Raw genomic sequence first — 13,245 nt, forward strand, 5'->3', positions numbered from 1 at the left:
TGTGTTCCCTCACATATGGTGTTCTTGCTCAAAGAGCATCAGTATTTTTAACTTGCACAATATTAGTAACTGCTTTGAATTATTCTTCATTGACAAGCATCCAAATATCTTTCACAAATTAGAAAATTACATGTATTATTTAGGCTAGTGTGTTCATTGATTTTTCAGACAAATTTTCCAGTAGAATCACTGTATTTTTCATTTGGAAGAGATCATAAAGACAACTTAATATAAAGTTATCTCTTTTTACAAGTGAAAATCTACAATGCAGAGAGGTTTAAGTGTCTCTCCTAGGTCAATGTTTAGTTAGTAGTAAAAACCACTAATTGCGGCCCAGCTGTTTTCTGCATAAAAATGTTAATTATTATAAAATTCATATTTTTATACATCATTCTGCAGAAGATGCATCAGGAATAATTGGCACATTACTATAATACTATATTATCATTAGTATTACAATGTAACACTTGTGTCTATAAATTATATAATATTTTGTATATCATTGCTGTTTTGTTCACAGTTTTTATTTTTTTACTGTATGTCTTATGTCCCTAACTAGATTGGGACTTCCTTGTGGTAGGCACAATTTGTTTTTTAAATGTTTCTCATAGCTTTTGGTAAGTCTTAGACATATGCAAACTGCTTAACAGAGATTGACATAAACATAATTAAAACGAATACCATATTGCTCAACATACAGGCAAATGACTCTATGGATGCCGGTGAATTTGTTGGTCTGAAAGGAAAAAGTTGAGAAATTGCCCTCATTTCTTATCAAGCCCTGAGATTGTTCTTGAGGGTAAGTGGTTTTAGGCCTTTAAGAGACTGGTGAAGTAAATAGAAATTAGAGGGAATGGTGAGGGACTTCACTAACCCTCAAGTACACGTGGCAGCATATGCAGATCAAATTGATCAATGCAAACAAGAATGACAAAGCACTAAGCATCAGGGACTGCTGTCAGTACTCTGCCTATATTAAATCAGCTACCCCTCATAACAACCCTAGGTATTTTTCCCATTTTGTGGATGAAAAAAAGTTGAGGCTCGGAGAGGTTAGGTCATTTGCCCAAGTGAACTGGCTAGTAAGTGGTAGAGCCAGGTTTCAAACACTGACTGCTCAGGGCCTACGCTCCTATTCACAGTGTGATGGTTAGGATAAGACAAGATAAGCCGGTGGTGGTTAATACAATGCCTAACAAATGCCTGCTCCCATAGTGGAAGCTCAATTGATATTAGTTCCCCCTGCTTTCTGGTTTTCAACACAGTGGCCCCATATTTATTTACTCAACCACTCCTTACTCACCACACACACACACACAATGACACATTCACACACACTCCAGTCTTTTTTCTTCTTTTTTTTTTTTTTTGAGACAGAGTCGTGCTCTTTCGCCCAGGCTAGAGTGCAGTGGCATGATCTCGGATCGCTGCAACCTCCGCCTTCCAGATTCAAGCGATTCTCCTGCCTCAGCCTCCTGAGTAGGTGGGATTACAGGCACCCACCACCACACTCGGCTAATTTTTTGTCTTTTTTAGTAGAGACAGGGTTTCACTATGTTGGCCAGGCTGGTCTCAAACTCCTGGCCTCGTGATCCACCCGCCTGGACCTCCCAAGTTGCTGGGTTTACAGGCATGAGCCACCGCACCCAGCCACACTCCAATCTTATAACAACAAAGTCCACACTCAGGTATCTAGGTCAGTAGGTGTCAAATCCATACATATATTCTTCGTGATGGGATTTTAGATCACATACCTAAAATGAGTCCTAGGACCAAATTCCGCTCTCCCATCACTCTCCAAGGTGACTGTAAATACACGAACGCTGACTCTGGATTCCAAACATATGCACATACATAGCCTGATATAAGGCAGAAGTCAACTCTGGACTTTTCTTTTTCCATTATCCAGGGAAATGCATGAGTTACCATGACAGATGCCAAAGAGACCCTTGGCTCTGGTAGTGGAAATTGGGAGGCAATGGTGAAATGAAGTAAGAAATTCCAGGGCCAGAAGGTGCATGCAAGTCAGCAACGACTTTTCACCGGAGCTCGCTCCTTTGGGGTAAGTGCTACACGTACAAGCCCCAACCCGCTGCCTAAGCCACCCTATTCTGAACCCCGCTCAGGCTGCAACAGATGCACACACCGCGGGGAGCCTCATTTGCAGGAGATGAGTGTTCCCTTGCTCTATTTTAATCCTGGCAGCGCAGCTGGGGAAGGTTTTGTCAGAAATGGTGGAAAACAGTGACCACAAAGCTTTCTGGAGTAAAGCCTAGGCAGCTCAGGAGCAGCGAATCACAACTAACACAGTATTTAATAATTCAAGGCAAAACAAGTTTCCTTCCAGCCGTCCGGCACTTTTGCAGCCAGCTCGGGCAGCCGTGGCAGCGCCTGGGCGACGACCTTCCTGGCTCTGAAGGGCGGGCGCGGCGGAAACGCCAGCAGCACTGCCCCGCGGATCCGGAAACGGCCTCTCACCGGTCCTCAAGGACCGACTCCGTCCAGATAAAAACCCCTCCTGGCCCTACACGGGAAGGGCAAGTTCAAACGCAAGGCCCGAAACAGACCCAGCCAGGCACCCCCGCCCTCCTCGCAGCGCAGTCGCGCAGTGAACGACTGTCCAGCGCCAACCCTGCTTACTGCGCCTGCGCACTCCAGGGGCGCCCTCAAGCTTTCCCCGGCCGCCCGCCCGTTGCTTAGCAACGCGCGAGTCACAGTCGCCGCGCTCTGCGCGGGCTGCGTCCCTGTTCTTCCCAGGAGGCTCCTCGCTGCCTGGTGCCATAGAGGCCCATGGAGGGAAAGGAGGATAAGCATCAGTAAGTGCTGGGGTTTGGCGTCTTATTTCCCCTCCCCAAAACCATTTTCCTCCTTCAGGGGCATGTCGGAGTCCTCAGCATGGACAGTCCAGGCCAAGCTCAGACAGTCCCCTTGCTGCCTCTGATTGCCAGTTGGCTGAGCGCGTACAAAAATAATTTTTAAAACGCACCATTTACTGAGCACATACTGTGTCGGGGACTTGACTTGCATTCCCAGGTCTAAAATTCTTGAAGTCATCCACTCCTCACACTTATTAGCAGATGCTGTAGGCTTTACCTTTAAAATTATCCAGAATCTACCACTGTTCATCACTTTCAGTACTGACCCCACCCTGTCCCAAGTACCAGTTTCTCTTGCCTGGATCCTGCACCCGCCCTCCAGCTGGTGGCTTTGCTTTCTCCTTACCTTTCTGTAGCCTCCTCGACACAGCAGTCAGAGCGGTCCTCTTAAAGCCCAAGTTAGATCGCAGTCTCCATCGGACATCATAGGATAAAAGCCAAGGCCCCTCCAATGGCCCCTTCGTTTCTTGGCCTTAACTACAGCTTGCCTCACTCTGACAGGACTCTGCTACAACAAACAGGCCTTTCTGCTGTCATCTGCAGTGATTCAGACCAGCATCAGCAACACCTGGGAACTTGTTAGGAATGCAAATTTTGAGGACTCCCCACCCCACAGACATACTGAATCAGAAACTCTATGGCCGGGGCTCAATAATCTGGCTTTAAGCAAGGCATCCTCTAGATTCTGATGTACCTTAAAATTTGAGACTATTAATCAAGGCAGTACATACAGCTAGTTAGGAATGATGTGGAGCCAGGGATACCTTCTTCCAAAGACTGAATTTTTGATCCTGCAACAATGGTTCTCACACATTAACGTGCATAAGAATCAGCTAAACAGCTGGTTAAAACACGTTCCTGGGAACCAGCCCCAGAGATTCTGATTTAGCTGGTTGAAATGGGGCCCATAAATTTGTTTTTCTAACAAGGTCACAGTTGATGCCAATGCTGCTATTCCAGTGCCCATACTTTCAGAAGCACTGCGCTAAGGATGGTTCTGCTGCGAGCTTTGGCACTTACAGTTCACTCTACTGGAATGCTTTTCCCACAAATATCCACTTAGCTCTCTCCTCCCCTCTTTCTGTTTTCAATTGCCACCTTCACAGTGCAGCCTCCACCCTATTTAAAAATGCAAACCTACCTCCCACATACCTGCACTCCCTTTTCCCGTTCCCTACTTTATTATTGTCCTTGGTACTTAACAGACGACGTAATTTACTTTTTCATCTATCTTTCCCCATTAGAATGCAAGCTCTGTGAGGGCAAGATTTTTTGTCAGTGCTTTATCATCTGTGCCAACAGCACCTGGCATGCAACTCAATAAATATCTGTTGAAACAATCAATTATTCAGTGTTATATAGCTCACAATAGGTATTATTGTTCCTATCATGCAAATGAGGAGACCAAGGCTCAGATATTGAATGGCAGAACAGGGATTCCAGTCCCAGTCTGACTCACTTCAGAGCCCATCAGTGTTTTTATCTGTGCTTTTCTTCTGGCAAGAGATTGCTAGAGTCATGTATTTCATGCTTATTTATCAACCCATAGGCACACACCACAAGTGCTTAATCAAGTGAATTTAACTATATAAGCAAATAGTCCCAGTCCTTTTCTTCAAGGACTTGATCACCATAAGTGTATATTGTTGGGTGATAACTATGAAAAACAGGTGGAAAAAACTGATACCCAAAGTCTACAATAATAAATTAGTTGACCCCAAAGTCTTTACCTTTAAATGAATAGCTATATCTCCAGAAAGGTAATAGAAAAAGGTTTAGAAGTTCTTTACATTTTACCAGTAATCAGTTTTTCCAAATCCTTTGCAGAGAGGAATTTTTGTTGGGAAGCAGGGAACTAGAATCCAAGGATTCTGAATGTTGTTTTCATATGTATTGGAGGGGTGATTGAGGGTATTTAAACAAAGCTGGAGTAAACAATTCCAGGAGATTCACCAGAAATATGTACGTCTTACAATGGTAGTCCATTTACCTTTGATCAACAGGACACTTTTCCTGATGTTGGGTACATAATGAATGAAACAATCTGCACCTTCATGGAACTTATTAACTAATAAAGGGTATTTGTAGTGCTTAGTAAAAACAAAAAACTAGGTACATAAAAAATTATAGTGTTAATAAAAGAAATGAACAAAGTACTAAAATAGAGAATACATGCAGTAGGGGAAAGGCAATCTAGGAAAACCTGCCAAGGAGATGGTTTTAAGCTGAGACCTAAATATCCTGAGCTAGCTGTGCTGGGAGCTGGGGAAGAGCTGTCCAGGCAGAGGAAACAGCATGTGCAAATGCCCAGAGGGAAAGAGGTTGGTGTGTTCCTGGAACTGACAGAAGGCAGTCTTATGGGAGAGTCTTGAGTGAGGTCGAACAGATTCACTGGGGCAAGTCACACAGGACCTTAGAGCTATAATTAGAAGGCAGTATTTAATTACAAATGAATGGAAAGCTACTTGAGGGTTTTAACTGAAAAGTGATGTGGGCCAGGCATGGTGGCTCACTCCTGGAGTCCCAGCACTTTGGGAGGCCGAGGCTGGTGGATCACGAGGTCAGGAGTTTGAGACCAGCCTGGCCAACATGGCGAAACCCTGTCTCTACTTTAAAAAAAAAAAAATATATATATATATATATATACACAAAAATTAGGTGGGCATGGTGGTGCATGCCTGCAATCCCAGCTACTTGGGAAGCTGAGGCAGGAGAATCGCTTGAACTCAACAGGCGGAGATTGCAGTGAGCCCAGATGGCGCCACTGCATTCCTGCCTGGGACAGAGCGAGACTCTGTCTCAAAAAGAAAAAAAAAAAAATGACATGGTAGAAGAAATGGACCTGGCATTCGTTTGAAGGAAGGCAGGTGTTATACTTTAAGGGCTGTGTATGATGTTAAATGGTGCCACCTGCTTTCTCTATGAATTTGGAATTTCATTGACTCATCTGCTGTGGGATCACAGCTTTGATTTTTAAAAGCTATGTAAAAAGTATTCAAATTCATATATTTCATTCTTTGTTTTTCAAGTATGTGAATTTAAAAAATACTGCCTTTTATAATTTCCATTTCTCCTTATTTGAAAGGAGAAAAATTTGATTAACTTTCTTCCTAAATATTAAAAAAAATTTTTTTTTCATTTTAGTAATTTTTATATTTGTATCAGTATACTTACTAGAGGCAAAAAACAAAGAGACTGAATTGAGTCTGACTGCCTACATAGTGTTCTTTTCTTGAAAAGATAAATCGTGGTGCTCCTTTGGTAACTTTAAGTTTGCCAGACAAGTTTTTTAAATCAACTAGTTTGTCTTTGTCCAGATAGCTGTTTACTAGGTAAAGAGGGGAATAAAACTATTCTCTTGGTAGTAATACTTTTAAAGAAGATGAGTTAAGTACAGCAGGTAACTTATCCATACACATAAGTACTGCAAACATGATTTGGAAGCACAAATCCAATCACTACTCTTTCTTTACTCCAAGCAAATGAGAGTTGGTACACTGCACTGGTATATTATAATGAGTAATCATTACTAACACAAATCCATTTATCACTTATATGATAGAATTAGAAAATGGCCTCCTAAATTTTAATAGCACAGACTCTTATAACTATTAATACAGCCTAAATTGTCTTGACTGATGTTTGTAATATATTTAAATTTTATGTAATTTTGACTCAGTGTTGTAATGATTACTAGGGCAAATGATTTCCTATTTATATTTTTCAGAGAGCATAAAATAGGGGATGCTCCTATAGCATATGTAACTGAAAATAAAGAAGAGATTAAACATGAAAAAAACCTTGGACAAAGCATACGACATTCAAAACCACGTGTCGGAAGAGGACGTATATATTACGCTAAATTCATTAACACAAATGCAAGAACATACAATGAACCAGTTCCCTACGTAGATCCCAAAAAAGGGCCAGAAATACAGGTTGGAGAGATGTTCATTATATACAAATAGTGATTTAGATTCAGACGCTGTTTCACAGAATAATTTGGTCACAGACTATAAAGAATGGGACACATCTCAGTGGTACTTACCATAATCTGATAGTTAAAAGCAGTAACCTGGAACTATTCTGGCAGATGACTTTTACATATAAACAATACAGACACAGGGAGGGAATCTAAGTAATTGTTTATCTAGACTGGGTCAGATTATTGCCATGAAGTAGTGCTTTGGGGTTACTAAAGAAATTTCATGTATATATTGTATTTATGATCTATATCCTAATATAAAAATATCCCATGATACTCAATAGTTCACGTATCTTCTGTAAAATAATAACCATTTATTGAAAGCATATGAAGTTCTAATGAGCTAAGTGTTTTATATAAATTATATTCTTTCCTCTCTACAACAATTTCTATGAAGTCTTATTGGATATAGTTTACAGATAACATATTCTGATGAGGTTAAGTATCATATCTGAGGTTATGTAATAAGCAAATGTCACAGTCATATTTCTGATCCAGAGCTGTTGGTTTAGCCAAACGACACTTCATTGACTATGCCGTACTAGAAATATTCCATTATCCTTTTTATAAAGTCAGGTTTGTTGAGGTATAATTTATTGTATTTGTTTCCTATTGCTGATATTACAAATTTTCACAAACTTAAAAGCTGGTTAAAGCAGCACAAATTTATTCTCTCTAGCTCAAAATTCCAAGATCTGTCTCACTGGCTGTGGCCAGGTCTGGTTCTTTCTGTAGGCTCTAAGAGTGAATCAGCTTCCCTGCCTTTTCCAGCTTCTACAGACTGCCCACATTCCTTGGCTTATGGCACCTTTTTCTTCAAAGCCAGCAACACAGCATCTTCAAATCTTTCTCTGACCCACTCTCCTGACTCTCTCTTATAAGGACCCTTGTGATTAGATTGGACCTACCCAGATAATTCAGGATAATCTCTTCATCTCAAGATCCTTCATCACATCTGCAAAGTCCGTTTGCCATGCAAGCTAACATTCACAGGTTTGGGGCTTAAAAGATGAATGTCTTTAGGAACAGAGGGAAAATTATTCTACTTACCCTTACACAGTAAATTAGTCACCCTCATAGTATATAATTCTCTGTATTTTGGCAAAGGTGTAGTCATGTTACTCCACCACAATCAAGCTATGAATCATTTCCATCACCCTCAAAAGTCCCCCTATGCCCTTTTGAGGTCATCCCCTTCCTCTACTCCAACAACCACTGATCTGCTTTCCATAGTTTTGCCTTTTCCAGAAAGTCATGTTAATGGGATTATACAGTATGTAGCCCACTCAACCAGTCTTTCAGAATAAAGCATTTGGGATTTGCCCATGTTGCTGCCGCATGTCACCAGTTCATTCCATTTTGTTGCTGCTACACACATGCCATGTGACTTTGGGCAAGTCACTCTAAGCTTCAATTTCCTTATTTATATAATGATAGTAACTGTCCCCCTCATAGGGTTTTTGTGAGAATTAAAATATTTTTCTCAGTTACTGTTTTAGACACTAGAGATACAGCAGTGAACAAAGCAAATGGGGGAAAAAATCCTGTCCTTACATAGCTTACATTTTAGGGAGGGAATAGCTAAAACAAGTAAGCTGTACTGAAATGTTACATGGTAGTAAGGGTGGCATGCAAGGCAGGATAAGGAATGCTGTAGGCAGAACAGCAATTTTCAATCGATTGTCAGAGAAGGCTTCACTGAGTCACATTTGAGTGAAGATCTGAGGGAGAGTGAGGGAGTGAGCCTGCAGGAATGTGGCAGAAGAGCATTCATAATGCACAAAGGAAGCACTCACTAAACATCAGCTCATAGTAGCAGCAGAATCCTAGTCTACTGCTCTTTGCGCAGTGACGGGGACTGAGGAGCCCATCATCTGCTGCTGAGAGCAGGGTCCTGTGAGAGAAGACCTAGCACAGTGCTGGGCCCAGCAGGTGTTCAACAGATGGGATTCACAATATGCCACAGCAAAGGTAATGGCAATTTCTCACGTAGATTTGTTTCAGCATGATATTCAGAAAAGGAAATGTGTACCATCTAAATGGCCTCAGACAACTGTGCCAGTGTCAGCCTCCTACTACTCCACTTCTTTCCTCATCCTTCTGTGTTAGGTATAGCAGTGATTGAACACTGAGATGGAGACTGCTTTTTATGAACTCTCCTCATACTGATAACATCTGTTCTTGTCATAGACAGCATACCATGGCAGTGTGTGTGAATGTGAGATCTCGGGGCAGGAATTCCTGTGGTTAAATGTACTTTTAATTTCATGAGCTAAACGCTTATAAGGGCCATATTGAGGGTACTTCATTTTGTAAATTTGTTTCTGCTCTCGCAGCAATTATTTCAGATTTTAAAGAAATCAGTTGTTATTGTTAAACCAGGCCTACACTGGAGAAATTAATTTGGTACTGAAATCCAGATTAGTGAAGTTCTTATATTTCTTACAAAGGCTCATGAATTACTCTGAGGTCTAGTTCAGGATTGAGTTTAAAACTGTTCACTGAACGCATCCTTACATTAGTGATACTAAGAAAAAGAAGCTGGGTTGAGAACAGAAATATGAAACATAAAAGTTTAAAAACTGAATCCCAGCTAATTTTCTCTTATTCTTCCTACTTTATAGGTATATTGGGGAAAAACAATGAACAAAGGCGTTAAGAGCTGCTATCAGCAAGACTAGGTGGCAGAGCAGTAGTAGAATCATTAGTGCTGGACCTTTAAGTGATGGTGAAAGTGAGTTTGAGATGAAGTAAGAGCTCAGATAAGGGAAGCCGGCAGTGAATATGAATAAGGAGAGATACAGAGAAAGACAGAAAATACATCACTGAGTTACAAGCATGTCTGATTTGGGTGTGGCAGGAAGGGAATGTTTATATTTTTAAAACATTCTGGGCAACATGGTGAGACGCTATCTATACAAAAAAAATTTTTTTTTAAATAGCTGAGTGTAATGGAGTATGCCTGTGATCCCAGCTACTTGAGAGCCTGAGGTAGGAGGATCGTTTGCACCTGGGAAGTCAAGGCACAAAGGAAGCACTCACTAAACATTAGCTCCTAGTAGCAGCAGAATCCTAGTCTACTGCTCTTTGCGCAGTGACGGGGACTGAGGAGCCCACCATCTGCTGCTGAGAGCAGGGTCCTATGAGAGAAGACCTAGCAGTCTTCTGCTAAACACAGAAGTGAGCTGTGTTTATGCCATTGCACTCCAGCCTGAGTGACAGAGTGAGACCCTATCTGTGTAAGCCACTGTGCCCAGAAAGAAACAGTCTGGGCACCGTGGCTTACACCTGTAATCACAGCACTTTGGAAGGTCAAGGCAGGAGGATAACTTGAGTCCAGGAGTTTGAGACCTGCCTGGGAAACATAGTGAGACCCTGTCTCTACAAAAATAATAATAATAATAAATAGCCAGGTGTGGTGGCATGCCTCTGTAGCCCCAGCTATTCAGGAAGCTGAGGCAGTAGGATGGCTTGAGCTCAAAAGTTCAAGGCTACAGTGAGCAATGATCGTGCCACTGCATTACAGCCTGGGCAACAAGAGCAAGACCCTATCTCTAAAAACAAATTTGAAAATAAAATAAAAATCAGAAACAACAATGAACCTTAAATGTACTCATTTTCAAATATTCAAGGACTAATAAAAAATATATATTTCACATATTTGTAAACTGTTCCTTCGTTTAAGATGACAGATTTCTTTTTAAAGCTTAGCTTGGTTAAGACAAAACTGGTTGACAGTAATGTCGTCTTTACAATAAGAGTAAAGAAAATAAACTTGCCTAAATATTTTATATGACACCGTTTCTGTGTTTTGCTAAGATAGTCTCTTTAGGATGCAACACAAGATTGGTTGGTTTTAATTATTTACAAGATTTTTAAGATTTCATACATTTTTACCTAGGAACATAAAATTGGGAATGCTAGAAAAAGAAAGAAGTTTTAGCTCAGTCACTTTCAAAGGAAACTGGTTTGACTGTCTTATATATTTAAGTATTGGTACTTTAAAAGAGATTGTACTAGGTTGGTATTTTCAAAAGTTTATTTTTCAGAGCACTGACCTTTGTCTGCATGCTTAACAAAATAAATTTGCAAAGTCAAATATGTTTTGGAAAAGCCGTATTTTTATAAACCTTTCTCAGAGCTTCACAATTCACATTGGTATACAAAGGTTCTAAGAAGTCTTGTGATAAACTTATTTATCGTTGCTTTTCTCACTATTTCCCGAAGTTATTTAACTGTAGACACCTCTTTTTTTATTTTTATAACACCTATTAATATGCTAGAGAACTGGTGTTCCACAGAACACAATTTAGGAATTTTTTATGGGGGGGGTGGCATTATAAACTGCTTAAAAACTGATTTTTTTTCTTTTTCTTTTTTTTAGCACTCATAGTATCTATAGCAAAACAGAGATGAATTTAGGTACCGTGTAACCAATGTGACCTTAGCTGCCCTAGTGTTTGTGACAGTACTTCAATTTTTTAAAGCCACTGAGCTCTACCAACAAAATGCGATTGTTTATATGTAGTTTTGTCAAAAGCCCACATTTCCTTGGGAAACCCCAAAATATGGTTTTATGTTCCACAGATGACCACCAGCAGCCATCTTGGCTAGGCCATTGTGGCTGTGGCTGTGGAGCTTGGCTTACAACCTCTTGCATTCGCTTAACTGGTTTCTCTAGGATATTTCACTTGCTTTTACTACTTTTCCTCTGAGGATTCTCCCTTAATTTCCCAAAGAATGGAAAATAAGTAATCTTTACTAAAACATCTCTGAAAGCGTAGGAATACTAGGAGTATAGCATAGAGACAGCCTTACATTGGCTTCCAAATGTGACTAAGGGACCCACAGTGCAATAGCCATCAGCTTTCCCAGGGCTGCGGGTTAGAAGGAGCCCTGTCATCAGCAATCTCCAGGCACCTCCTGACCATGGAGCCCAGTGGCTATCATCCTGGGGCAGGAAAGAAGACAGGCCTTATAATGAGAGGGAGAACTCCTCGCAGGGTCCAAAGTTTGAGTTAGGCAAAAATCCCCTCTATAATCTGCAAGATACAGCCTGTTCCCCAGAGCCCAGACAAAGCCATCACACAAGGTAACCTTTCCCATTTCTTATTTTGTCATAAATAACCCCGTGTTAACCCCCACAATCCAATGTAAGTGATAGTACACAGAACAGTAAATTTTTGTTAGTCTTTCCCTTCAGTGTGAAATAAAGATAAAAACAAGCCTCCATTATCTCTTTCCTTCTTCTCATAATCTTTTATGAGTAAATGCTTGGACCAGAAAGGCACGCACATGTTGCATGGGCACATACGCACTTTCACTCTTCCAGGAACAAACCAAACTTTTTAGACATAGGGAAGACTATCCAGAAACACCAAAGATAACCTTTCTTTTGGACGTTAGGATTCACTCAGCTAAAGTGAAGATGCATCCACTTTATAACACCCATCAGAACACTTTCACAAACTGCAGAGCCTTAAAGTCACCAATCACATTTCAGGGAAAACTATTCTCCATTTCCTTTATATTTGTGAAACTAAGACCATTTTGGCAACTCAATTTAAAAGAATTTTTCTCAAAAAATGAAATTATATCTCTGCTTTAAGTCCAGCTTTGCATTACACTTTTAAGAAAAAATTATAGCCAGGCATGGTGGCTCATGCCTGTCATCTTCTACTCGGAGGCTAAGGTGGGAGGATTACCTGAGTCTGGAGTTTGAGGCTGCAGTGGGTTGAGATGGCACCACGACACTCCAGCTTGGGTGACAGAGTGAGGGGAGACCCTGTCTCAAAAAAATAAATTCATAATAATAAAGTCTATCAGACATTTCCTTGTGGTTCGCTTATCCCAGAGTCATTTTTCCAGCAACTTGGGTATTAGCAAAATAAGTTTTTGATCAACAAAAGTAGATGATATAAAGTGCATGTGTATGCTTTACAATCTTATCATAGAAGAACTTTCTCAGGATACTTACTGCTACGGTTTGAATGTTTGTCCCCTCCAAACTCATGTGGAAATGTAATTTCCATTGTAACAGTATAAAGAGGTGAGACCCTTAAGAGGTAATTAGGTCATGAAAGCTCCACCCTCATGGGTGAAATGAATGCCATTATAAAAAGGCAAGTTCAGTCCCCTCTTGCTCTCTTTTTGCCCTTCTGCCTTCCACCATGTGAGGATGCAGTGTTTAAGGTGCCATCTTAGAATCATAATTACCAAACCTGCCAATGCCTTGATCTTGGACTTCTCAGCCTCCACAACTGTGAGCCAATAAATTTCTGGTAGTTATAAATTATCCAGTCTAAGGTATTCTGTTATAGCAGCACAAAACTGACCAAGACAGGTACTTAGAACCTCTATTTTCTCTTTTTTTTTTTTTTTTTT

At 40.6% G+C, this 13,245-nt stretch overlaps 1 protein-coding gene across 1 annotated transcript in view; it reads left to right on the top strand.

Moving 5' to 3' along the window:
• Positions 1 to 2,727: 2,727 nt before the first annotated feature.
• Positions 2,728 to 13,245, top strand: part of CUNH2orf73 (chromosome unknown C2orf73 homolog) — a 26,206-nt gene continuing 15,688 nt past the window's right edge. The window contains exon 1 of the mRNA XM_037743395.1: positions 2,728 to 2,816. The gene's annotated coding sequence lies outside the window, so the exon portion shown is untranslated. The remainder of the gene's footprint in view (positions 2,817 to 13,245) is intronic.

Source organism: Cebus imitator, unplaced genomic scaffold, assembly GCF_001604975.1.
Source record: "Cebus imitator isolate Cc_AM_T3 unplaced genomic scaffold, Cebus_imitator-1.0 Scaffold143, whole genome shotgun sequence".
Lineage (NCBI taxonomy): Eukaryota > Metazoa > Chordata > Mammalia > Primates > Cebidae > Cebus > Cebus imitator.